Source organism: Ornithorhynchus anatinus, chromosome 7 (assembly GCF_004115215.2).
Source record: "Ornithorhynchus anatinus isolate Pmale09 chromosome 7, mOrnAna1.pri.v4, whole genome shotgun sequence".
Lineage (NCBI taxonomy): Eukaryota > Metazoa > Chordata > Mammalia > Monotremata > Ornithorhynchidae > Ornithorhynchus > Ornithorhynchus anatinus.
Window position 1 is genome coordinate 72,219,274 of NC_041734.1, and position 25,053 is coordinate 72,244,326.

The window sequence follows — 25,053 nt, forward strand, 5'->3', positions numbered from 1 at the left end:
TCGACCCCCGGGCCACGTCCTCCCGCGGTCCCGGAACGCCCTCCCTCCTCACCTCCGCCAAACTGATTCTCTTCCCCTCTTCAAAACCCTACTTAAAACTCACGTCCTCCAAGAGGCCTTCCCAGACCGAGCTCCCCTTCTCCCTCTACTCCCTCTACCACCCCCCCCTTCACCTCTCCGCAGCTTAACCCTCTTTTCCCCCCATTTCCCTCTGCTCCTTCCCCTCTCCCTTCCCATCCCCTCAGCACTGTACTCGTCTGCTCAACTGTATATATTTTCTTTACCCAATTAATTTTGTTAATGAATTGTACATCGCCTCAATTCTATTTAGTCGCCATTGTTTTTACGAGATGTTCTCCCCCTCGACTCTATTTATTGCCATTGTTCTCGTCTGTCCGTCTCCCCCAATTAGACCGTAAGACCGTCAAACGGCAGGGACTGTATCTGTTGCCGACTTGTTCATTCCAAGCGCTTAGTACAGTGCTCTGCACATAGTAAGCGCTCAATAAATACTATTGAATAAATGAAAGGAAGCTTTCCTTGACTAAACCTCTCCATTCTCCACCCTATTCTCCTTCCCTTGTGAGTCATCTATACATTGGGTCTGCCCTCGTTAAGCACTTTGATACTCACCACACCCCTGTAGCTCTTATGTAGGTATCCTTATACTCTGCTGCTTCCCCTACCTGAAATTTATTTTCTTGTCTACCTCGTCCCCTTTCCCCATATTCCAGATTTTATTTTCTTGTTGTATTGTACTCTTCCAAGCGCTTAGCACAGTGCTCTACACACAGTAAGTGATCAATACATAGCAATGATCGATTGGCTGATTGATCCTGTAGATTATGTTGAGAAAGTCAATTTAGGGAACTCTCCTGGGATTCAGTAGAACTTTTTTTTAGATCTTTTTCTATAGTCCCCTGGTTGGGTGGACATTGCTGCCTTTGTCCCTTGAATACCAACTCTGAGACCTCAGGACATCCAAATAGGATTTGCCCAGCTGACCTGAGATGTTGGGGCTTGTGGGGGGAGGTAATGGGCAGATGGACTTGTGGGGGAAGGTAATGAGCAGATGGATTTGTTTGGATGGGGTCCAGGAGTGAGGGAATAAGGCTGAGAGCAGGTAACATTCACCCAGTGCTGTGCCCTGAGATTGGTTGCCCGGGGTGTTCCCATTCCTCCAGGCTTTGTGGGGAGGTGCCCACAGCACGTCACCTTTTTGTAGGTAGCCAGGAGAGATCATAGAGTCCCAGAGGCAATCCAGGGCCCCTGAGAAGGTGACCTGGTGGGCTTTCTGAGGAGGAGGGGCAGTCTCCATCCTCTTCACAGAAGTGAGTGACATTTTGGGAGGGAAAAGGTTCCCTCCTGGAGGTAGGATATCAATCTACAAGGGGAAGCCAGGAGTCCCTAACTCTGTCACCCTGTTCGGTTCAGTAGGGGCTCCAACAGTCCCCACCAGGGTATCCTTAATCAAGAAGCCTGTACTCTCCCATACAAGTGCTTCAAGATCTGCTGCCAAAGGGGATTTTGGGTGCCCATGCATCACATTTGAGGGAAAGAAGGACCGCCCCCCCCCCCCAACCTGCCTTCCCAACACAGCCTGTGTCTGGGTTGGGTGATCAGGACAGGGTTGAGCAGCCCCTCAAGGGTGAAAGTGGCCACCTGTAACTTAGTCCGGTGATGACCAGCCCCTTCACCACAAATTCTTTCTCTGAAAAGTGATGGCTTTGTGAAACTCGCAGCTTTTAGGATCGGGGCCCCTGGCTTCCTTCTCCAACTGCAGACCAGAGTCTGTGGAAGCTCTGTGTGACCTCATCCACTCCTCACTTATCAAATCCACCTCCTGTCTTCCAGCAGGACTCCACCCCATTCCTAGTCCTGATAGAAGATCCCACAGCCTCTCTTTCAGCGTCTTCTCTGGGACCAGGGTCTTCTTCCCAGTGCACTGGGTCTCTCCTTTTCCTCCTCTCCTCTTCATTCTTTCCTTGAGTGAGGGGCTGGGGAGGGCAGACAGAAGGTCGACAGGCCAAAGAGGGTCATTGTAGGAAACAGCATGGTGTAGTGGATAGAGCACGGGCCTGGGAGTCAGAAGATCATGGGTTGTAATCCTGGCTTTGCCATTTGTCTGCTGTGTGGCCTTGGGTAAATCACTTCACTTGCTGTGCCTCAGTTATTATTACTAAGAGTCATCGAGTCATTTCCGATTCATAGCGACTCCATGGATGCAGTTTCTCCAGAACGTCCTGTTCTCTGCCATAATCCGCAACCTAACGGTTCTTCCGTTATCATCATTATGGTCTCTATCCATCTAGCTGCTGGTCTGCCTCTTCTGCGTTTTTCCTGGACTTTTCCTAGTATTAGTGTCTCCTCCAGAGAATTAATCCTCCTGATTATGTGTCCAAAATATGCTAAGTTGAGTTATTTGGCCTTCCAAAGACCACTTTGGTTTAATTAGCTCTAAAATCCATTTGTTTGTTTTTCGGGCAGTCTTTGGTATTCGCGAAAGCCTTCTCCAACACCACATTTCAGAAGAATCGATGTTCTTTCTATCCCGTTTTTTCCCTGTCCAGCTTTCGGATCCATACATTTTCACTGGAAACAGCATAGAGTTGACAATTTGTATTTTTGTGGCAATTGCTACATTAGCATATTTCACGATTTTTTCTAGACTCTTCATAACAAGTCTCCCTAACGTTAATCTTCAGCATATGTCTTGGCCACTAGTTCCTTTACTATTGATTATGTGCCTCAGTTACGTCATCTGTAGAATGGAGATTAAGACCGTGAGGCCCATGCCGGACAGGGACTGTGTCCAACCCGATTTGCTTCTATCCACCCCAGAGCTTAGTACAGTGCCCGGCACATAGTAAGTGCTTAGCAAATCCCACAATTATGATTATTATTAAGGTGGTGGGTTGTAATCCCGGCTCTGCCATTTTCATTCATTCATTCAATCAATCGTATTTACTGAGTGCTTACTGTGTGCAGAGCAGTGTACTAAGCGCTTGGAATGTACAATTCGGCAACATATAGAGACGATCCCTGCCCAACAACGGGCTCACTTGTCTGCTGTGTGATCTTGGACAAGTCACTTCACTTGTCTGCACCTCCGTTCTCAATCCTCGTTCTCAATCTTCTGTAAAATGAGGATTGAGACGGTGAGCCCCACGTGGGACAGGGACTGTTCCCAACCCAGTTTGTTCGTCTCCACCCCAGCGCTTAGTACAGTGCCTGGCACATAGTAAGCGCTTAGCAAATCCCACAATCATGATTATTACGATTAAGGTCGTGGGTTCTAATTCCAACTCTGCCACTTGTCTGCTGTGTGATCTTGGGCGAGTCACTTCACTTCTCTGCGCCTCCGTTCCCTCCTCTGGAAAATGAGGATGGAGACGGTGAGCCCCACGTGGGACAGGGGCCGTGCCCAGCCCGATTTGTTCGTCTCCACCCCAGCGCTTAGTACAGCGCCTGGCACGTAGTAAGCGCTTAGCAAATCCCACAGTCATCATTATTACGATTAAGGTCGTGGGTTCTAATTCCAACTCTGCCACTTGTCTGCTGTGTGATCTTGGGCGAGTCACTTCACTTCTCTGCGCCTCCGTTCCCTCCTCTGGAAAATGAGGATGGAGACGGTGAGCCCCACGTGGGACAGGGACGGTGCCCAGCCCGATTTGCTCGTCTGCACCCCAGCGCTTAGTACGGGACCCGGCACGTAGTGAGCGCTTAACGAACGAATCGCCCGCTGATGATGCCGATTCTGATCCGAAGCGTGTCCCGAGGGGAGCCCGGGGGTTGGCGGGGGTGGGGGGGAGGATGGAGGGGGGAGGATGGAGGCTCGGTTCGGGGGCGGGTCCCGGGTGGAGGCCGAGCCCCGAGCGGGGCAGGGCGGAGGCGGCTCTTTGTCTACCTGGCCCGCGCGTTAAAGCGGCCGCGTTGTCGGGGGGCCGGGGCCGGGGCTGTCGTATGGGGGCCTGGCGCTTTAAGCGCAGCTGACACGACCCCCGCCGCCGGACCCGCGGAAAAGGAGGAGGGAGGACGGGGACCCCGCACGGTTTTGTTTCCCCGCCGCCTGTCGGGCCGGGAGGGTCGTGCGGGGGGCTGTGCTGTGCCGTGCCGGGGGCTGCGCCGGCCTCCCCCGGCCCGCGGAGAAAATGCTGCATCTTCCCCTGCCGAGAGCCGGCAGGCCGCTCCGCACCGCGCATTTTGCCGGCAGGTAAGAAGGGTCCCCGGCTCCCCGGACCCCGCGCTGGGGAAAGGGGGGGGGGTCCCCTCCTCCGGACCCCGGCCCCACCGTAGGCGACGGGTGACAGCGCACCTGGGCCGCCCCGAGGACCCCCGAGGCGGGGGTGGGGGTCTGCTGCAGAAATTGGGGGGGAGAAGGGGGGGGTGTGCTGCTGCAGGAATGGGAAGAAATGCTGCAGAATTGGGTGGGTGGGGGTCTGCTGCGGGAATGGGGGCGTTGGGGGGGGGGTCTGCTGCAGGAATGAAGGGTGGGGGGGGTCTTCTGCAGGAATGGGGGTGGAGGGGGTCTGCTGCGAGAATGAGGGGTGGGTGGGGGTCTGCTGTAGGGGTGGGGGAGGTCTGCTGCAGGGAGGCGGGGGGTTCTCTTGTCAGGGAGAGCCGTGGTCCCTGGAGGCAGTCTCAGCCCCGCTGTCCTTTCTGCCTTGGCAGCCTCCTCCTCGGGGGTCGGGTTCCGGGCTGGGGGAGATGGGGGGGAAGGAGACGGGGGACAGGACCGGACCGGTCCTAGGCACGGCAGAACTTGATGGAACTTGGAGGCGCGGAACGTGGCAACCGGCCCCATCTCTCGCAGGCCCGGGGCCTTCCTCTCCGCCGCCCCCCGGCCTGACACTGGTCGGGGGGAAGGAAGGAAGGCAGGGAGAAAGGGGGGATGATAATAATGGTGTGTGTTAAGCGCTTACTATGTGCCAAGCACTGTTCTGAGCGCTGGGGTAGATACAAGGTCATCGGGTTTTCCCACGTGGGGCTCACAGTCTTCAACCCCTTTTTAAAGATGAGGTCACAGAGGCACAGAGAAGTGAAGTGATTTGCCCAAGGTCACACAAATGGGGGAGCGGGATTAGAACCCACGACCACGCCGGTCCTTTGGGAGAGGAGGGGGACGGGGGCGGGCCGCGGGATCCCCCAGCCAGGGGAAGCTGAAGGGGGTTTCCAACGGCTGGGGTGGAGGGCCCGGGCCGGGGAGGCTGGGGACGGTCGGGATGGTCAAGCTTCCCCGCCGGGATTCGAGGCGTGTTGGGGAACGTGCCTTTCGGAGGGGCAGCGCCGGGACTCCCTCGCCCCCCAGCCGGACGGGTCTGATCCCCCTCGGGAGCCGGAGTCGAACCCACAAAGACGTTGGGCGAGGAAAGGAGAGGAGGAGAAGGAAGGGACCCCGCGGTTCAGCGTTCGAGCCCCAGATGCTCTGCTCCCCCCCCCCCCCAAGCCCTCCGCCAGGCCTGGGGAGGGGGTCGGGGGTCGCGGGAAGTGACATATCTGGGCCCATTCACAGTAGGACTTGAGAAAGGAGGAAGGGTGCCTAAAGGAAAATCAGGCAATCACTGGTATTTATTAAGTATTTTTAGACTGCGACCCCGTTGTTGGGCAGGGATTGTCTCTGTTTGTTACTGAATTGTACTTTTCGAGCGACTAGTACAGTGCTCTGCATACAGCATGCACTCAATAAATACGATTGAATGAATGAATGAATGAATGAGCACTTACGTTGTATCGAGCGCTGAACTAAGCACTTGAGAGTGTGCCGTAGAACCAGGAGACACAGTCGAGCTCAGGAGGGGCCAGTTTTGGGCCTTCCTGGCTGGGCCACTGGCCTGGGGGGAAGGGGCACAGTTTCAATCCATGCCCCAGGGATGATGAAGCTGATCATCGTTATCATTAACAGGGGCATTTATTGAGTACAGGGAGCACTGTATGTTCTTGTCTGTCCCTCTCCCCCGATTAGACTGTAAGCCCGTCAAACGGCAGGGACTGTCTCTATCTGTTGCTGACTTGTTCATTCCAAGCGCTTAGTACAGTGCTCTGCACATAGTAAGCGCTCAATAATTACTATTGGAAAAAAAAGTGCTTGGGAGAGTAGAGTGGAACAGAGTTAACAGACGCATTTTCTGCCCACAAAGAGTTTACCATCTAAATAGATAATTTCCACCCTGGGATCGTTGATTTCATAGAGGGGATTATTGACCCCAAACTCATTTCTGCTCACACCTCCTTCCCCAACTCTCACCCCAACCTCCAACACCCCACCCCCCCCAAACTCCTACCTCTGGACAGATTGTGGATTGGTCTAGCCCTTCCCGCCCTCCCTATGCTGAGTGTATTGGGAACGGCTTCCAGGGCCAGAACTGACAAGCAAGCGAGGGACCCGCCCTGGCTCCTTAATGGAAACAGGTCCTGTGGGCACAGGTGTGCCAAGGACTGGGTCATTAATCTGCCAGCAGGAGGGAGCGGAGCAGGGAGAGGAAACGTTATACCTGCTCCACCCTGGCTGTTCCCTACAAAGTTTGGGCTGGGCGGGACTGCTGCCTTCCTCCTTTCTGGGGCCCCTGGGGACCTGTAGTAGTAGTCATGGGATTCAGTAAAGGCTTGCTTACTGTGTATAGAACACTGTATCAGGAACTGGGAAAGAATATATTATAATAATAATAACAATGTTGGTATTTGTTAAGTGCTTACTATGTGCAGAGCACTGTTCTAAGCGCTGGGGTAGATATAGGGTAATCAGGTTGTCCCACGTGAGGCTCACAGTCTTCATCCCCATTTTACAGATGAGGTAACTGAGGCACAGAGAAGTTAAGTGACTTGCCCACAGTCACACAGCTGACAAGTGGCAGAGCAGGGATTCGTACCCATGACCTCTGACTCCCAAGCCCAGGCTCTTTCCACTGAGCCACGCTGCTTATACGGTCCCTACCCCTTGGGGGACCTCTGTAGCCCTTTCCCCAATGCCACCTACCCAAAAGTCCAGGCAGTAGATTGAAGAGGCTAGTTGGTCCGCCTCCCCATCTGGGGACTGTTTACAGCTTCCTCAAATGGAAAATAGTGAAAGAGGAAGTGCCCAGTATCTGCGGTTCCATAAGGCGCCTTCTATGGCTGGGAGAGGGGAAGAAGGCTCAAATCTTTCCCCCCGTCCCTCCGTCCCTCCTGGCCTCTGGGCTGTCACCGAGTGAGCCCCGAGAAGGAGACCTCCATTTGCCCCCAGAAGGAGAGGTCATCCTGGGGACCGATAAGTTTCCTGATTGACAGGCCACCTGTGGCGGGGTCCGTCCATTGCTTCCCTTCCGGACCACCCCAGGGTTTGGCTTCATGACTGCCATGGGCTCCCAAACACTTCTCAGAAAGAATTTTAAGAGATACAAAGTGGTCATGAACAAGTTAACTCTAATATCGCGCCACCCCCAGCCTCAGGCCTCTGAAAGTAAGGGCGAAAGGCAGCCAGAAATTTTTGGCTTTCTCTCCTCTCCAGCCTCCTGCCTGGGGCCCTCAGTTGACTCTGGAACCACTCCACTCCAGGTCTTCAGAGATGAAGACCCACCATGGAATAAGGAGGATTGGGATGAAGTTGGAGGGATTTAGAATAGACAGTAGGAAGACCTTCCTAGTGACAAGGGTCATTGAACACTTGAATGGGCTACTGACTCCCTTCCTCCGAGGGCAGTGGAGTGGAAGCAGCAGGGTAATAATGATAATGGCTTTTGTTAAGCGCTTACTATGTGATGATAATGATAAAGATGGTATTTAAGTACTATGTGCCAGGCACTGTACTAAACACTAGGGTGGATATAAGTAAATTGCACAGTCCCTTTCCCACGTGGGGCTCACTGTCTCAATCCGCATTTTACAAATGAGGGAACTGAGGCCAAGAGAAGTTAAGTGACTGGCCCAAGATCACACGGATGACCCAGGAGAGCTTTTTCAGTCACAGGCATTGGATGTTGCCTCCACATTCCACTCTCCTGGGCCGGACACTGTTGACATGGGCTTGGCCCAAGAAAGAGCGTGGAGCACAGGAGGGTCGGAGAGCCCTTTTGGTAGGGTGGTGGTGCAGGATCAGGTGTGCACCCCCACAGTCCACTGGCTGGTTCAACCCCTTCCGCTCCTACCCACAGGCCCCCAGGCAGAAGGTTTGATTACCTTCTTGCCCCGCCGGCCTGATCTCCCTCCTGACTCAATCACTGTCCCATCTTCTCTAACCATGGTCTTCTCCCTGATTCCCCAACTCCTTTCCCATTTGCAGTGATTCCAAGAATGCCCTTTGTTGTGATCTGCAAATGACCCTAAGTCCCCTGGGTAAACCCAGGGAACAGCCCTCCCGATGGGTGGCCATTTGCTTTGACCAGGACTTGTGTTTTTGGGCAGAGTCAGGCATGAGCATGGTGAAGGTGCTCCCTAACTCTACTGCTACTACTAATGATGATTTTATTCTTTTAGCGCTCACTATGTGTCAAGAACTGTTCTAAGCACTGAAGTAGATACAAGCTAATCAGGTTGAACACAGTCCCTGTCCCACATGGGGCTCACAGTCTTAACCCCCCTTTTACAGATGAAGTAACTGAGGCACAGAGACGTTAAATGACTTGCTCAAGGTCACATGGCATAGCAGTGGTAGAATCAAGATTAAAACTCTGGTCCCTTCCCCTCCCCTGCCCCCTGTGCTGCTCAGTTATGAACTCCTGGCAGCTCGTGCAGCTAATGCCCCCTTCACCCCGGCTGAAAGCAGGCTCGGCCTCGTCGGAGGAGTCTGATAAGGCTGAGACAGGTCACTACCACTCGCCTTACAGGAGAGAACCCAGGTCTCAATTCAGGCCCCTAATTCCCAGGTGGCTGGCTGTTCTGGGACTAACCCTTTGAAAATAGAAGAAGGAGTTAGGGTTAGGTGGTAGACTCTGGGGAGGACAGAAAGCAAGAACACCAGAGTTCAAAACGACAGTTCCATGGTACACCTTCTCTGCCCCTTGAGACCCCCAGGGAGCTGTGAATAATTTCCTCTGCATCATGGGTACGTGTCATGGTTGCTGTACCTTATTCTCCCTTGCCCTTCGTACAGTACTCTGCATGGTGTGTAGTCGATAAATACCACTGGTGGTGGTGTGGGGACGTGGCTGCCGAGAACCACTTTTAGCCACTGCTGAGTCAGGCAGGGTTGGAATCTCTCAGAAAGGTGACTTAGTTTCTCATCCATTCTCTGGACAGTGTTCATGCTGGAGGTAATGTTTTATCCTTCATTTTATTTTCTCCCACGGACTGTTATGTACACAGTAAGTACTGCATTAATACCAACAAATAAAAGAAACACCTTGTGACATGGTGCTTGGTTTGGGGGTGAGTAGTTCGTTGTAGGCAGGGAATAGGTCTGCCAACTCAGTTTTCCTAAGCTCCTAAGCTCTGCACTTAATAAGCACTCAGTAAGTACTGTTGATTGATGAGGAAGGGTGAGGTGCATTTTAACCAGTGCCTCTGACATAAAAGTCTGTTTTCAGAAAGTCCAAAAATTGGCAGTGGGAAGAGAGAAGATAACACTATGCAGAAATTCACCCTAGTTACTCTCAACGTGAGCCATACTGAGCACCTAATCACATAATCACCTTGCCCCCTCCAACCTTACCTCGCTACTCTCCTACTACAACCCAACCCACACACCCCAGCCCACACACTTCGTTCCTCTAATGCTAACCTCACTGTATCTCGTTCTCGTCTATCTTGCTGCCGACCACTCGCCCATATCCTACCTCTGGCCTGGAATGCCTTCCCTCCTCATATCAGACAGATAATTGCTCTTCCCAACTTCAAAGCCTTATTGAAGGCACATCTTCTCCAAGAAGCCTTCCCTGACTAAGCCCTCCTCTCCTCTTTTCCCACTCCCTTCTGCCCTGCTCTTACTTGCTCCTTCATTCATCCTCCCTCCCATCCCCACGGCACATATGTATATATCTGTACGTTATTTATTTATCTATTTTGATAATAGATTTTAATTATAGATAATTTTATCTATATTAATGTCTTTCTCCCCGTCTAGACTGTGAGCTTATTGTGGGTAGGATTGTGTCTGTTTGTTTTATATTGCACTCTCCCAAGCACTTAGTACACTGCTTTGCACACAGTAAGGGCTCAATAAATACAGTTGAATGAATGAATGAGCTCAAGCCTTGTAGGCTCAACCATTATCTCTCAGCTCAAACCACCAACATGGTAGAATGCAACAATGCAGTGGGTCAACTGAATTCCTTTTCCTTTGCGACTGGTTGTCATTTGAGGTATGACTAATCGATATCTTTGGAATAACCCCATATCTTATAGCAATTGACAAGTGTCTCACACCACAAATTCAACTTCACTCAACCTAGTGTCACTCCTAAATGTTCTCCCTAAGGAGAGAGGCCTGGATGGGGATTTGAGAATTAATGCCTAGATTTGAGGTGGCAACAAAGTAGGCCTCAGAGCTGCAGGATTTTCCCAGGCTCGTTAAAGACCAGCTTATTTGCATTCCCATGTTCCCATGTCTCATATCGCATTCCCATCCGTCTCATCAGGACCAGATTTTCGGAGAGAGCTGGACCATGTTTGTTTACAAGCAGTCCAGGAAGCCTGGTTAGAACTAGAGACCTCTTTGGGATAGGTGGAGTTCAGCTCTCCTCTGCCTGGAGTGCCTATGGTGCAGGGCGAGCCAAGGCACTGAGGAAACTCGGCCATCAAAAACATTTCCCATCTCGGTGAACTGAGGATTTTCCCACCCATCTGTGTGGCCTGGGGTGGTGGAATGGCAGGAGCATTTTGCAGTGTATCATTCTACCTATACCTTGCCACAGTCACTGAGGCTTAGATTTGCCACTAGAGCAACAGTGAATTACAGTGTTCTGCACACAGTAAGCGCTTAATAAATACAACTGAACAAATGAATGACCTTCTGGTTAATTTGGTCTCGCTTCTGGCCTTCTTCACATTCGCCTCAGAGCTTGTGCCACTGAGGCAGTGACTTAGAAGAGGCTGCCACCCAAAGGGGAGAGTTGCTGTTTTATACATTTGGACCAGCGTGGCACGTATCAGTTCAGGCTGGCAGCCTGGAAAATTAAAAAGTCCCCTTGCCCTCCCACCACCCCTGGTGAGAAGACTGTCCCTCAGTGTTTCCCTAATGTGGCACAGGTGCAGGAGCCTGGAGGAAATTTCTCTGGCCAGTAGACTCAATTTGGGGTCCTGGCCAAGTTTTAGCCTGCCCCCAACTGCTGACTGATTACAGCCAAATAGTACCTCAGGCTCCATGCCATTCTCGGTCACCGATGATGGAGAGAAATGGGTAAAACAGCTTGGAACCCATCTGGGCCGAGCTGGGCAGGGAGACCACTCTGGGGCTCGCCTGGGCCAATGGATTCTTGGGTGGGCCACTGCTGTGCCCTGGGGTGGCTGCAGGGAAGGAAGGAAAGAGAGGGTGGTAGCTTTGAGAGGAAGCAGTATGGCTTAGTGGATAGTGCATGGGCCTGGGAGTCCAAAGGACCTAGGTTCTAATCCTGGCTCTACCACTTGTCTGCTGGGTGACCTTGAGCAAGTCACTTAATTTCCCTGTGCCTCAGTTACCTCATCTATAAACTGGGGATTAAGACTGTGAGCCCCGTGTGAGACAGGGACTATAACCTGATTAACTGGTATCGAAGTGCTTAAAAAAATGCCATCATTATTTAAAAACAGCAAAAGAGTTGACTCAGTCAATGGTATTTATTGAGCTCTTCCTGTGTGCAGAGCAGTGTACTAAGTGCTTGGGCGAGTACACTCTCCTTGTCCTCTCTTACTCACAAGGGGGAATCACTTGTTCAGGGGGCATCTCTCTAGTCGTAATAATAATAATACTAATTATGGTATTTTTAAAGTGCTTACTATGTGCCAGGCACAGTAGTAAGGGCTGGGATGGATTCAAGCAAATTGGGTTGGACACAGTCCCTGTCCCATACAGGGCTCACAGTCTCAATCTCCATTTAACAGATGGGGTAACTGAGGCAGAGAAGTGAAGTGATTTGCCCAAGGTCACTGAGTTGTCCAAAGGACTCTGGGAATACTGCCAATGGGAGGGAGAGAAGAGCAGAATACCAGGTGACCGATTCCAAGTTGTCCAGGCTCTGGGCTGTCATGGCTAAAGGAAGAATACCAGCAGAGGGAGACCACAGGGAAGCAGGGACTCTCCCATAAGGATCCATTTGCATTCCCAGTGACAGGAGCGTGGAGACTCTGGCTCAATACAGTAATTCCCAAGGGGGCTACTGCCCCCGAGGCCAGGTTTATGTGTCATGTTGAAAGAGAAGATGAAATCCAGGCCTGTTCTTTCAGAATGACTTCACCCAGAAGCCTGAGGGGCCGGGGGTGGAGGTGGGGGGGCGGCCCTGCTCAGCCCCTCCTCAGCCTCAGGAATCCAAGGAGTAAAAGAACTGACTGGGACACCACTTCCTCTGTCTGGGGAATGGGTGATGAACTCATGGAAGTTCCTGGGCCTGGGGGGAGGGAGGGAGGGAGAGAATGGGAGAAGCCAAGAGAGGAACAGGCTGCTCAGCCCCTCCTGGCAGTCAGGGTGGGCCCAGAGACCTTTATGCAGTTTGGACAACTAGTCCAGCCCATCTCCTTGGAGCTGGATGTCAGTGTAGCCCAGCTCCATGCTGGGAGAATTGCCATGTCAATTTTACCTTAGAAAGTCAGTTAGTCAATCGTATTTATTGAGCACTTCCTATGCACAGAGGACTGTACTAGGCGCTTGGGAGAGTACGATACAACAATAAACAGACACATTCCCTGCTCACAGAGAGTTTACAGTCTATAGGATGGGCTTGCAGTCTAGAGGTCCTAAGGCCCCAAGTCCTAAGGATCTTGGAAAAAGCCACCTGAGGGAGGCAAGGTGGCCTCAACAACAGAGCCTGAGATGGGAAATCAGAACTCCTGGGTTCTGGGCCTGGTCTTGCCCCGTCATTTTCTGAGAAGGCCCCTAGCTTCCCCTCATCCCCTCCTGGTTCTGGAGGAGTGAGAGGGCTGGGGAAAAGTGCCAGAAGATTGATTCATCAGTCAATCAGTGATATTTATTGAATGCTGACTGTGTGCAGGCGAAAGAGTAGACCCACTTGCCCCCTGAAGAAGCTAAGCATCTAATCGGGGAGACAAACACTAAAATAAATTATAGGTAGGAGAAGCCACTGAGCTTAAAGATACATAACATAGGTGCTGTAGGGAGTTTGGTGTGTACCCAGGTATTTAGTGGGTGTAGGTGACACATTAGGGAGGGAAAATAAGATGGGAAGGTGAGGTTAAGCGGAGAAGGCTTCTTGGAGAAGATGTGATTTTTAGTAGAGCTGTGAAGCAATCTGCCCTGTCAGGGTTACCCCAGTACTCTACCAGTCTCGACTAATAATAATAATGTTGGTATTTGTAAAGTGCTTACTATGTGCAGAGCACTGTTCTAAGCGCTGGGGCAGATACAGGGTAATCAGGTTGTCCCACGTGAGGCTCACAGGTAATCCCCATTTTACAGATGAGGAAACTGAGGCACAGAGAAGTGAAGTGGCTTGCCCACAGTCACACAGCTGACAAGTGGCAGAGCCGGAATTCGAACTCATGACCTCTGACTCCCAAGCCCATGCTCTTTCCACTGAGCCACGCTGTGTCAAGCAGAGGCATACCCATTCTATTCCTAACTTGGGCAGTGGCTAGTGAATGGAAGGCAATCTGCTTCAAGTCAAAATTCACCTGTGCTGGGCAGTAGCAGCACCGGAGAGAGTCAAGGGCAGAGACTCAAGTTTTCTGCGCAGAAGGAGGCAATGATAAACCACTTCCATATTTTTACCAAGAAAACTCAATGGATACACTACCAGAACAATTGCCGATGGGAGAGATGTATCCATTGTGTCACGATGGGTCAGAGGCGAATCGACAGCAAGACAAGAATGAAGCAATCTATGGTCAGGAGCAAAGCTTATTTTTTGTTTTATGGCATTTGTTAACTATGTTTACTATGTACCAATCACCGTACTAAGCACTGGAGTAGTAACAAGCTATTAGGTTGGACATAGTCCATGTCCCACATGGGGCTCACAGTCTTAATTTCCATTTGACATATGAAATAACTGAGACACAGAGAAGTAAAGTGACTTGCCCCAGATCACACAGCAGACAAGTGGTGGAGCTGGGGTTAGAACCCAGGTCTCCTGACTCCCAGGTCTGACTCCATTAAGCCATACTGGCCATGTCCCTCCACAGCTTCTGTCCTGCTCCCTCACTGGGCAGTCTGAGATGGTCTGGTTGGATTTGGCTTGAGCAAGCTTAGAGGCACCTGAGAAGGGAGGGATAGGAAGGGGATTTTTTCCCCATATGGATGGAATCTGGAGACCTGCCAGGCTGTGGAACATTTGACCAGGAAGGGTGGGCAGACTCTGCGGTCTTTCCCTCTTAGCCTGCCCAAGCCTGTCTAGGAGAATAGGGTGGGGCTGCCGGAAAAGAGTAAGGGGCATTGTGGAAATGGCCAATTTCACTAGAATCAGAGAAGTGTGAGTATGGTCCTCTAGACTGTGAGCACCTTTTAGGCAGGGAATACATGTATTCGATCTCTGTACTCTCCCAAGGCTTAGTACAGTGCCCTGCATACAATAAAGCAGCGTGGCTCAGTGGAAAGAGCACGGGCTTTGGAGTCAGGGCTCATGAGTTCGAATCCCAGCTCTGCCACTTGTCGGCTGTGTGACTGTGGGCAAGTCACTTAACTTCTCTGTGCCTCAGTTCCCTCATCTGTAAAATGGGGATTAAGACTGTGAGCCCCACGTGGGACAGCCTGATTCCCCTATGCCTACCCCAGCACTTAGAACAGTACTCGGCACATAGTAAGCGCTTAACAAATACCAACATTATTATAAAGCCCTTGGTAAATACCACTACAATTGACAGCAACTTCCTCAAAAGAGCTTTTAAACTGCTATGATCTCAATCCTCCTGTCTCCTCAGACTGAGCGTTCTTTCCTTTTTTTAAAGACCTGCAGGGAACTAGGCTTTGCCACCTCCCCAGTCAAACCTATTTATTGAGCACTTACTGTATGCAGAGAACTGTATTAGGTGCTTGGAAGAGTACAGTACAACAAAGTTGGTAGAAACGTTCCCTGACCACAGCAAGCTTACAGCATAGACAGGGAATCAGACATTAATATAAATAAATAGATTAAATTAAGAATATGTACATAAGTACTATGGGACTGAGGAAGAGATGAATAAAGGGTGCAAATCCTAGTGCAAGGGCGATACCAAAAGAAAATGGGAGAAGAGGAAGTGAGGACTTAGTTGGGGAAGGCCTCTTGGAGGAGATGTGTTTTTAATAAGACTTTGAAGGTGGGGAGAGTGAATGTCTATTGACTATGAAGAGGGAAGTGAGTTCCAGTCCAGAGTGTCAAGATGTAGGCGAGAGGTAGGCGGTGAGATAAATGAGGCTGAGATATAGTGAGTAGGTTGGCATTAGAGGAGTGAAGTGTGTGGGCTGGACTGTAGTAGGAAATCAGGGAGTTGAGGTAGGAGGGGGCAAAGTGATTGAGTGCTTTTAAGCCTGTGGCAAGGAGTTTCTGTTTGAGACGAGGTGGATAAGCAAACAACTGGAGGTTCTTGAAGAGTGGACAAATATGGACTGAATTTCTTTAGAAAAGCGATGAGGGCAGAAGAGTGACATATGGACTGAAGTGAGGAGAGATGGGGGCAGGGAGGTCAGCAAAGAAGTTGATGCAGTAATCAAGGCTGGTTAGGATAAGGGCTTGGATTAACATGGAGCAGTTTGGATGGAGATTTTGGCGGTGAACGTTGAACCGATAGGATTTGGTAGCATACTGAATGAAAGAGATGTTGAGCATAATGCCAAGGTTAAGAGCTTGTGAGATGGGGAGGATGGTGGTGCTGTCTAAAGTGATGGGAAAATCAAAGGGGGTTTCTGGGGGAATATGAGGAGTTCTGTTTTGGACATGTCACCTAGTCAGTTATTCATGAGTTTAGTAACCCTCTGTAAGGAAATTTGTCCATAGGTCTGCCATTTGCATCTCTTGGTTCCTTAGAAGTCATAGGAAATTTTACCGAGACCGCACAGCTTAGACATCACAGCTTCCCCCCATCCAGAGGCTCCTCTGTCACCCTTATCGGGCTCCCTGCCTGGCTTCACCAATGCCCCTTGAGCCAATTTCCTGAGATGGAAGGGAAGCTGACCCAAAGGTAGAGTGTGTATAGTGCTCCTTGTAGGGCCTTCGTATCCCCAAACGTTGGAGACTCTGAAGTGGGAATGGGAGGAGCCCATTCCAAGACCGGGGATTGCAGTTTTAGCCAGCCAAAGGCACACCCTACCCTCTTGGTTTCCCAACTTTCTGGAAGTGATCGTGGCTGAATTTCCTATTGACCTAGAGTTGGCGCTTGGTTTACATCCCTGCTTGTGCCCAATGTGGTACTTACTGAGCGGCCCAGCCCCGGCTCTGTCATTTCATGTGGTGCCTTGTGGCTCGGGCGGGACCCCTGCTGAGGGGGAGGTGGTTGGGGGGCGGGGGGGCGGTGATTTCTATAGAGCCTTTTCATAAACTCTAAAGGGATTTTGGCTACATCAGAATGAGAGAGGGAGGAAAGGTGCAGTTTTTGTGTTTCTCTCATGCCTTCAGACAACTTCCCCAGAAACAACACTGGCTCAGTTTCTGTGTACTTTTAAAAAAATTTTTCAATTCCTATTTTTCCTTTTGACTTTTAACTCAACCACTGAGCTTAGGCCTTAGAGCAGGGTTTTTTGTTGTTTTTTTTTTTCTCTCCAAAGCAGTCAGGAAAGAACAGCACATTGAGACAGAAAGTAATTTCCTTATCCAGTCATTTCCTGTACTCCCAAGATTGTGATTTTAGATGTTTGTCTTGAGATAATAAAAGCTGCCTTCATTCAACCTGGAATTCCTGGGAGTCTGTGATGGTTGAGCTAGTAGAGGCTGAGGTTTTGCAGTTACAAAAAGGGAGGCAGGATTAAAAGTGCCCACCTAAAGGGCCTGGAGGAATGCTTTCCATTCCATTCAGTTGGCTACTGATTCCATCCTGGTACTGGGGTAAAGAATTCCAACTCTCTCTCTGACTTAGCTCTGTATCCTGAGATGAGTCCTGAACTCCTCTGGCACTCACTGGCTCCACAATCAGTAGAAAACATACTGAGGCTCTGAAATGCTGTAGAAATCCGTCTATCCAATTTAATAACATTAGAAAAGCAGCATGGCCTAGTGGAAAGAACACAGGCCTGCGAGTCAGAGGACCTGAATTCCAATCCCAGCTCTGCCACTTGCCTGTTTTATGACCTTGAGTAAATTACTTGACTTCTCTTGGCCTCAGTTTCTTCCCCTGTAAAATGGGGATTATGTACCTGTTCTCCCTCCTACTTTGACTGTGAACCCTGTGTAGGACAGGGACTTTGTCCATCCTGCTCATCTTTTATTTTCCCAAGGTTAGTACAGTGCTTTGTACATAGTAAGCACTTAACAAATACCACAGTTATTATTGTTACTAACTCGTGAGTTACTCTGAACAATAATAAATAAAGATGGTCAGAAAATTTGCATATTTACCCCCAGCAGTTAGTACAGTGCTTGGTACAGAGTAAACACATAACAAATACCACAGTTGTTATTGTTACCAACTCATGAGCTATTCGGAACAATAACAAAGATGGTCAGGAAATGTGTATGTTTACCCCAGTAGTTATTACAATGCTTGGTACATAGTAAGTACTTAATAAATACCACAATTATTATTGTTACTAACTCTTGAGCTATTCTGAACAATAATAAACAAAGATGTTCAGAACATTTGTATTTGCAACATGCTACAGAAGTTCTACTACCAGGGAAGGTAATCCAGAGCTCTAGGGTCTTGGTCCCGTTCATTAGCCGGGGGCTAAGGGCCAGGGACCTGCCTTTCCTGCCTCCCCGTCCCTCACTACATTTGAATCAACGTGGCCTAATGGATAGAGCAAGGACCTGGAAGTCAGAAGGACCTGCGCTCTAATCCAGCCTCACCACTTTTCTGCTGGGTGACCTTGGGCAAGTTACTTCACTTCTCTGTGCCTCAGTTACCTTGTCTGTAAAATAGGGGCTAAAACTGTGAACCCTATGTGGAGAAGCAGCATGGCTCAGTGGAAAGAGCACGGGCTTTGGAGTCAGGGCTCATGAGTTCGAATCCCAGCTCTGCCACTTGTCGGCTGTGTGACTGTGGGCAAGTCACTTAACTTCTCTGTGCTTCAGTTCCCTCAACTGTAAAATGGGGATTAAGACTGTGAGCCCCACGTGGGACAACCTGATTCCCCTGTGTCTACCCCAGTGCTTAGAACAGTGCTCTGCACATAGTAAGCGCTTAACAAATACCAACATTTTTATGTGGGATGTGGACTGTGTCCACCCTGGTTACCTTGTATCTACCTTAATGCTTAGAACAGTGCCTGGTCTCACAAGCCTGCAGCCTTGGTGTCATCCTTGACTCCTCTCTCGCATTCACCCCACACATCCAGTCCGTCACCAAAACCTGCCAGTCTCACCTTCACAACACCATTGCCTCTCCATCCAAACCATTACCTCATTGGTACAGTCACTCATTATATCCCAGCTGGTTTACTGCATCAGCCTCCTTTCTGATATCCCAACCTCCTATCTCTCCCCACTTCAGTCTATACTTCACTCTGCTGCATGGGTTATCTTTCTACGGAAATGCTCTGGGCATGTCACCCCTCTCCTCAAAAATCTCCAGTGGTTGCCTATTAACCTTCGTATGAAGCAAAAACGCCTCACTAATGGCTTCAAAGCTCTCCATCACCTTTCCCCCTCCTACCTCACCTCCCTTCTCTCCTTCTCCAGCCCAGCCCGCACACTCCACTTCTCTGCCACTAACCTCCTCACTATGCCTCATTCTCGCCTGTCCCACCATTGACCCTTGGCCCACGTCCTACCTCTGGCCTGGAATGCCTTCCCTCCTCACATCCTCCAAACTAGCTCACTTACCCCCTTCAAAGCCCTACTGAAAGCTCACCTCCTCCAGAAGGCCTTCCCAGGCTGAGCCCCCTTTTCCTCTGCTCCTCGTCCCCTCCCCATCACCCCTACTCCCTCCCTCTGCTCTATCCCCTTCCCGCCCCACAGCACTTGTGCATATTTGTCCATATTTATATTCTATTTATTTTATTAACGATGTGTTTATGTCCATAATTCTATTTATTTTGTTGCTATTGATGCCTGTCTACTTGTTTTGTTTTGTTGTCTTTCTTCCCCCTTCTAGACTGTGAGCCCGTTGTTGGGTAGGGATTGTCTCTATCTGTTGCCATATTGTACTTTCCAAGTGCTTAGTACAGTGCTCTGCACACAGTAAGTGCTCAGTAAATATGATGGAGTGAATGAATGGATGGCACAGACTACTCGCTTAATAAATGCCATTAAAAAAAATGAAGCTGGGGCTTTTCAGCTGCTTTTTTTTTTTTTTTTGGTCAAGCTGACATTTCTACAAGTGAAGGATCAAAGAGAGCTAAATTTTAGTGTCCTGTTGCTCCTGCCCCATTCTTTCTTTGTGCTAAAGTTGACAAGAAGTTTCATGCCTTTGGCATGTAATTGAGATCTTTTTTCACCTTGCCAGAACACCTGTGTATGACTTGCTTCTTCTGGATACATTCCTCATCTTGAGTCTTGAGGATACTTGCCAAACTGTTCATTCAGAGTTAAGGCTCCCCTGTGATTTCATTCTCAGTCAACAGCTTTTGAGTAAGTGAAGGAAGCGCAGACTTTTACAATAGTGAAAAAGCACCCCATGAAATGAAAGCCTATCACTATCAGTCTGTGAAGTTTAATCTCCTTTTTCCTCCACTGACCTTTGACTTATGGGGATAATGAGGTATTCAACTGTCCTGTTCTCTGAAGTGAAACCCTCTGGAGCCCTCAACAAAGGCCTTTCACCTAAGAGTGACTAAATGTGATTCGAGATAAGAAGTTAGGTCACTCAGAAAATGGAAAGCAGGAGGACAAGAAACTTCTGAAATCCTTGGAATTCCCAATCCAGCCAGGGAGAAGTTTCGATTTCCTAGGAGTCTTTCCAGTCAGCCTTAGACTGTCTTGGGTGTCAGTTGACATTTTTCCTCAATTCTCATCATCATCATCATCAACAACGGAGTTCATCAAGGCCTGATTTGTGCAATGCACACAATCAATTAGTCCACAAGGATTTATCAGTGTTTCAGAATAATTTGCTCAGTCAGTCCCATGTTTTTGTTGAGTGCTTATGTGTATGAGCACTGTACTAAGCGCTTGGGAGAGTAATAATAATAATTGTGGTATTTGTTAAGCGCTTATTATGTGCCTGGCACTGTACTAAGTGTTGGGTTGGATACAAGCAAATCGGATTGAATGCAGTTTCTGTCCCACATGGGACTCACAGTCTTAATCCCCATTTTTCAGATGAGGTAACCGAGGCACAGACAAGTGAAGTGACTTTCCCAAAGCTACACAGCAGACAAGTGTCAGAGCCGGCATTAGAACCATGACCTTCTGACTCCCAGAACTCTATTGGGGAAGGCCTCTTGGATTTTAATAAGACTTTGAAGATGGGTGAGAGAGAGTGGTAGACTGAAAGGGGAGGGAGTTCCAGGCCAGAAGCACGAATGTGAACGAGTGGTCGGTGGTAAGATAGATGAAATCAAGGAACTGTGAGTAGGTTGGTGTTAGATGAGTGAAGTGAGCATGCTAAGTCATGTTAGTAGGAAATCAGTGAGATAAGGTAGGAGGGGGCAAGGAGATGAAGTGCTTTAAAGCCGATGGTAAGGAGTTTCTGTTTGATGTGGGGGTGAGTGGGCATCCACTGGAGGTTCTTGCGGAGTGGGCAAATAAACACTGAACTTGATTTAGAAAAATGACGTGGGCAGTGGAGTGAACTGTGGCCTGAAGTGGGGAGAGACAAGAGGCAGGGAAGTCAGCAAAGAGGCTGATGCACTATTCAAGGGGAATGATATGTCGTTAGATCAGCATAGTAGCAGTGAGGATGGAGAGGAAAGGGTGGATTTTAGCAATGTTGTCAAGGTTGAACTGACAAGCTTTCCTATTGGTAGCAATCAAGTTGGGATTGAGTGAATGTATCTTTCTCTCTTTGCCTCTGGTTTCTATCTAAGAGTGGGGCACCGGTCTTTCCCTCGAGAGGCCAGAGCTAATCAGAATACAATCCCAGAAAGATGGATTTTCCAACAGGCCTCCTGGGCACACTTGCTTCAAAGCCGTCAACAAGAACTCTGTGCTAAGAACTATGACGATGTAAGCAAATTGTGGGCTGGTGGGCCAGTCAAGAAATTCCACCAACAAGGCACATTTCAGAGGTCATGTGGTCTCAACATCCTTGAAGAAAAGGGCTGAGATGATGTCAGCTCACCTCTTTTGCTGCTTTCACTCCTTCTCACTCCCTGGAAGGCAAGAACGGATGTAGGAGCAGACCCTGGGTATCTAATTGTAACTTTGGTTGAGAAAGGGGAGACAGTGAGGCGAGGTGGCGAGAACCATGGTTTGGTTTACCCAGAAAATGATTTCCAAGTATTCTGAATAAAAGTGGGCCAGTTGCAAGAGCACGTCCAGATTTCTGTGGCGTGACAGAGTGTATACCTCCCAGTGGTAACTTGAAAAATTTTCCCCGTGAAGCTTTATTTTTGGTAACCCCCTGTAATTTCCATGGAAGGCCCTATTATTAACTGCCAGTTTGGGGCTGTTATTGGAAATCTTTACATTAGAAAGGAACCTATATTTTTTCCCTTGGGAGTTTAGCTAAACAAAGGCTTCATCTCTAGACCAACGTTCTAGACTGGAAAGAGAGACCAATAACCCAGATGAACGACTGTGTGGAGTGTAATAATAATAATAATGGTCTTTATTAAGTGCTTACTACGTGCCAGGCACTGTTTGAAGTGTTGGGTGGATGCAAGCAAATTGAACTAGACATAGCCCCTGTCCCATGTGGGGCTCACAGGCTCAGTCCCCACTTTACCGATGAGGTAACTGAGGCAGAGAGAAGTGAAGGTCACACAGCAAACAAGTGGTGGAGCCAAGATTAGAACCCATGACTTTCTGACTCCCAGGCCCGTGCACTATCCACTACGCCATGCTGCTTCTCATGTGTTAGAAACCAACACCCTCCCTCTGACCCTCACTGCCATCCCCTCAAACGAACAGGGTCCGAGTGTCTCTGTCTCCAGGGAGAATTCCCGGATAGAGGGGTGGTGCTCATACAGCACACGTTTGAAAAAAAAATTGGCCCAAGCATGACCTGTCGTGGCACGATGGGCTGCAGTCTGCAATAGGTAATGGTTGTTATATGATGAGCCCTGTAGGAACGATTTAGCACACTTCAGAAATGGAAATAGCAGAAGAAACTGGCTATATTAAATTCCAACCCATAGTTGGGTAATTGGAGAAGCCCCCTATTTAATTAAATTCCACTATACGGTGTGTGGCAGAAAAAAATAAAAAATGGGTGACCCTCTGTTTTAAATCCTGGCTTGGGGTTGGAGGATAGTTATTTCAGGGACAGAGGTGTGGGACTCTGTCCAAATTCCCTGCTGAGATTGTGGTGTTCCCATAACAGATCTTCTCCTATAGTACTTGCAGTCGGACAACAGTTAGAGCAAACTACCATAAGATTTTTGACTCCACCCCTGCTGGGCTGCAGGAAAAGTGCTTTCAGGAAAAGTGACAGGGTTCCGGGCACTTCAAGAACCTCACATCCTGAGAGGTCAAATAGTGGAATTCCACAACCCAAGCAACCGCAGCGCAAATTCCACCTCCATGTTGTCCTTCCTCAGTTGCTTCATCTGTCAAAAATGTAGGTGGGCAAGCCACAGGAGGCTTGAAGAGAACTAGATTAGAGGCCGAGTGAAAAGTTGCTTGTCGGTTAGGGGGTAGATATGAGAGCGAGGAAGGGGATCTCCTACTTGTCGGGCTGGAGCCGACGGGTACACAGTGGGATGTTAGGCAGCAGGAACCATCCGCTGGAAAGAGGCAGCGATACTGGCAGCCCATCTAGACCAAAGTTCAAGGAGATGGTCTCTGGGGGACGAACACGGGGACCTCTGTTGGAGTGGAATTTGGGAGATCCTAAATAAGAAAATGGACACTGTTGAAAAAGGCAATTAAATATGCTTAACCTCTCTTGGGTTTAGAAAGAGGCTAGGCTGCAGATTTTCTCGTGGGTCGCCCAGAGAGGCCATGATCCCCATCAATTAACAGGGAGTTGAAAGGAAACTTTCCATCCTGCCCCCAAATATTTTCTCTTCCTGTTTCCTGAAATCGTTTCTCCTTGAGCTGACCTTCCTTTTTCTGATTCTTCACCCTTAAGGGTAAATGATTCTGGTTTGAAAACGTTCAAGGGATCGGTGGTCTCCTTTGGAGTGGAAGTTGGGGGGATGGACATCTTGTTAGGAAATCAAAAGTTTTTTCAGTCTGCTGGTAAACCAGGTGAGAATTGCTTCTTAAGCTTCATGACACATTTGTCACAAACTCCTCCTAGATAAGGATAAATATATTTCACTGATCAAAGGATTTGTGGACAGGGACGTGTCTACTAACTCTGTGATACTGTACTCCGCTAAGCACTTTAGGGTGCTTTGCACACAGTAAGTGCTTATTAATACCACTGATTGAAACATTTTTCATTACTGCTGCTACTGCTTCTTAACATGCATCAAATGTGGATGTCAGCATTTGCAAGGGTAATAGGCTGCAGAAAAATACCTGGGTAGATTCTTCATATTCCAGAAATAAGCTACTGTGGTAGTTCATTTGACAGACTTGGTCAGTGGGCTTTGGACGGACCTCTAATTTTTAATGTAGAATGTAGGCAAACACTGCCCATGCCAATTTGCTCTTGAATCTCAACTGTGATCTAAAGTGCAATTCCTTTCATAATAATAATTTTACTACTTAAGTGCTTATTATGTACTAAGTACCGTATTAAGTGCTTGGGTAGGTACAAGATAATCAGGCCCCATAGGGGTCTCACAGTCTAAGGAGGAGGGGGAATAACAGGCCCCATATGGGTCTCACAGTCTAAGGAGGAGGGGGAATAAGTCTGCCCATTTTTCAGATGAGGGAACTGAGGCCCAAAAAGGTTAAGGACTCCCAAGCCTGTACTCTTCTCATTAGGCCATGCTGCTTCCTGCTTTTACAACAGATTGGTAACAGGAATTCACTCACTGAATTGACTCTAGCCAACTCCCAATTATTCAGGAGGCAATTTCCTATTTTGTAGATTTTTAAGTATTGTCTGGCTTCCTTCAGCTACTCACGATGCCATCATCCTGCTTATTAGCAGCCCCAGCTAAAGGTGGAAGTGGCAGGAAATGGATACCAGAGGTAGTAAATCTCAGTCCATTTTACTTTTTGGTAGCAGCTCCAGTAACAATTTGGTGGGGAAGAAAATTGGCATTTAGCATAGTTTGTCTTTGGATTTCAAATGCTCGTAATATCTTAGTTTCAGAGGTGGGCTGCATTTTGGGAGTGTCTAAAACTGGGGAATATGTCAGTCTGTCCCCAATGAAGACAGTCAGGTCGCTGAGCTCTGTGCAGGGCCACATAAAAACAATAAGCAAGCGGTATTTACTAAGGGCTTACTATGTGCAGAGCACTGTACTAAGCACTTGGGACAGTACAACAGAATTAGCAGACACGTTCCCTGCCCATAACGAGCTTACAGTCTTAAAAAAAACAATCAAACCTTTGGGGCCTCTAAACTAATATCCTTTTAACAAGCTTTCTACCCTGTGACTTAACATTTCCTTAGCTGCCCAAAATCCAAGGCAGAAATCCTTCCAAACTGCATCTTTGCACTTGGTACTTCAAATATTCATCTGAGAAAGCCCCATCCCCATATACAATCCCTTGCGAGCTCTTTGGACTCAGCAGCCTGCCACTTTGTGGTTTTAACCAAACAGATTTAAAAAAAACCTTGGGTTTAATTCATTCCCTTCCATCTTGTTCAAAAAGCAGCAGCAGTGGAGTAGCCTCAGGCTAAAGGGACACACTAAAAAGA

General features: G+C 48.9%; 1 protein-coding gene across 1 annotated transcript in view; it reads left to right on the top strand.

Annotated features, from left to right (window-relative positions):
- The window catches only part of NAV1 (neuron navigator 1), a 313,376-nt gene that overhangs the window by 212,371 nt on the left and 75,952 nt on the right, over positions 1 to 25,053 (top strand).